Source organism: Montipora foliosa, chromosome 6 (assembly GCF_036669935.1).
Source record: "Montipora foliosa isolate CH-2021 chromosome 6, ASM3666993v2, whole genome shotgun sequence".
Taxonomy (NCBI): domain Eukaryota; kingdom Metazoa; phylum Cnidaria; class Anthozoa; order Scleractinia; family Acroporidae; genus Montipora; species Montipora foliosa.
In genome coordinates this window covers 46,472,459-46,474,958 of record NC_090874.1, presented here as the reverse complement: position 1 = coordinate 46,474,958, position 2,500 = coordinate 46,472,459, and the positions used below count along the sequence as shown (strand labels likewise).

The 2,500-nt window shown below is 38.7% G+C and overlaps 1 protein-coding gene and 1 long non-coding RNA gene across 4 annotated transcripts in view; one reads left to right on the top strand and one right to left on the bottom strand.

The window, feature by feature from the left end:
• Nucleotides 1-2,500, bottom strand: part of LOC138008433 (uncharacterized) — a 586,097-nt gene that overhangs the window by 243,564 nt on the left and 340,033 nt on the right. The gene's annotated exons all lie outside the window — the stretch shown is intronic.
• LOC138007506 (annexin A5-like) overlaps nt 1-2,500 on the top strand; it is a 35,301-nt gene that overhangs the window by 815 nt on the left and 31,986 nt on the right. The gene's annotated exons all lie outside the window — the stretch shown is intronic.

The following is a 2,500-nucleotide window of genomic DNA, read 5'->3' as shown; positions in this document are numbered from 1 at the left end:
GCCAGCATCATTTTGTAGAGTATATCATCACCTGAAAAACAGACCAGGTGGAATCTTGACAATTTGAAAAGAAAATTCAAATAATAATAATAATAATAGTAATAATAATAATAATAATAATAATAATAATAATAATAATAATAATAATAATAATAATAATAATAATAATAATAATAAATTAATAATAATAATAATAATAATAATAATAAAAAATTATGGAGGAGGGTTTTTTGAACAATGTTGGGATTCTGAATGTGTTGGGAGGAATGCAGGCCTCCTCAATCATTGGGACCTCCCTAATACCACAGAAAATGCTTTCATGTAGTCTCTAAGCCTAAAGTGTGGAGCCAAAGCTTAGCGGTGCTTACTCCTGCAGAGTTTGATTATTATCTCCTCACAGGTTGTTCTGTTCACAGAAAGTAAATTGATATTATTTTATTATTGTTATTTTTATTTCCTATAGCCATAGGTGTTCCCAACAAGCAGGCTTTCTGGAGTAAGTTCTAGATCCCAGGTGTTCACGACTATGCTAGTAATCCACATCATCAAGTTTTTGGTCACTGCCTCAAGTGTCCCAATTACAATTGGGACAACAGATATGCTTTTACAGTTCCACATCTTTTGTATTTCAACTTTTAAATCCTGGTAGTGGTCAATCTTCACTCGTTCTTTTTCTACAATTCGGGTATCAAACGGACATGCCACATCGATGATTTGGCACGCTCTTCTTGCCTTTTCCAGTGCGACTATATTGGACCTGTTATGTTCTAAATGATGGTCTGTTTGAATTCTGAAATCCCATGGTAACTTCACTTGGTCATTTTCCATCACTGTCTCTGGAGAATGATCGTATCAGGTGTTGTTGCACTGCAGATCGTAATTTTGGCAGAGTTTCCAATGAACAACTTTAGCAACCTGATCGTGCCTCCAGTTCTTATAATTATTACTTTTGAGCTAATTCCGTGCATTCTGTTACTATATGACTGACGGTTTCCTGCCTTTCACCACGTAGGCAACACATCGGTGAAACATTTTGCTTGTCAATCATGTTTCTGATGTAATTAGTGGGAAGGGCCTGATCTTGTGCAGCAGTTAAGAGGCCTTCAGTCTCTTTCTTCAAAATATCTTTTCCAGCCAATCCCATGTCCGCGGGTCTCTAACTTCTTCAGTGACCCTTACATACTGCCCATGTATTGTCTTTTCTCTATAACTGCTTAACCTTCTTTGACTTACGTGTACACTCTCCTTCTCCACTCCTTCATCCAAGACATTTTCACTTTTTGTTGCCATAAGCAGCCTTTCAGGGCTTTTTACCACATACTGATACAAACTACCAACCTCGATGTTCACACAATCTTCGACACTAATAAGACCTCTGCCTCCCTGTGATCTCTTGACATATAGCCTGCTTATATCTGCTTGAGGATGAAGCAATCTATAAATTGTTAACAGCTTCCTTGTTTTTCTGTCCAATGCCATTACCGTAATTTCCGGCAGTTTACCTGCGCGGTAGATTACCCGCATCTGTCATTTTTTGCACTAACAAGAAAAAAAATTCAACTGATTACCTGCACTAGCAGATAACCTGCACGCAAAAAAGAAATTTTTCAAGTTTTCACGCGTATTGTTTTTGATCTTCCACTCAATGATAACGCTTATAAAAATCGGTTCTAAAAAAAATCAATATCTCAGGATCTACTGACTCTAAGAAAATACTCTCTACCTCAAGGCAGTGGGAGGTGCGGTGGCCTAATGTTAGTGCGCTCGACACCAGATCGAGTGGTCCAGGTTTGGGGCCTGGCCGGGGACATTGTGTTGTGCTCTTGGGCAAGACACTACTCTCACAGTGCCTCTCTCCACCCAGGTGTATAAATGGGTACCGATGTAATGCTGGGGGTAATCCTGCGATGGACTAGCATCCCATCCAGGGGGGAGTATAAATACTCCTAGTCACTTCATGCTGCGGAAACCGGAGATAAGCGCGGGCCTGATGAGCCTTTTAGGCTCCTAAGCAGTGACTTTACTTTACCTCAAGGCAGTGCTTGCTAGGAATATTATACAGATGCGCCGAATATTCAGATGGTGTTTTAAAGTTATGTCCGTGAATGTTTGTTTATACGCATGCTGACAATCACCTTTTATGTTGTGTCATGAACATGTCAGCATCATTTTTCCTTTGTGAATTGCTTTGAAGCCTGCTATTTCACATTTGTATTCTTTTGTTTTCTGAGTTTATTATTCCATTTGGGGAATAATGTTTTTATTTTCAACTAAACAATTGGCAAGATAAGAAAGTAATAGCACCCATTACCTTCCTCAAGCCCTCTGGTGACTTGGGCATCCGGTAAAACAATACCTTTGTGTGCGCACGCTTTTCCCCCTTACATAATTAGCACAGCACATTTGCTAATTCCGAATTTATGAAGATTCGGACAGTATTTACCAGGGTGTCTACTTGCTTCTCATTCTTTCCATTTAATTTTAAATCATTCATAAATAT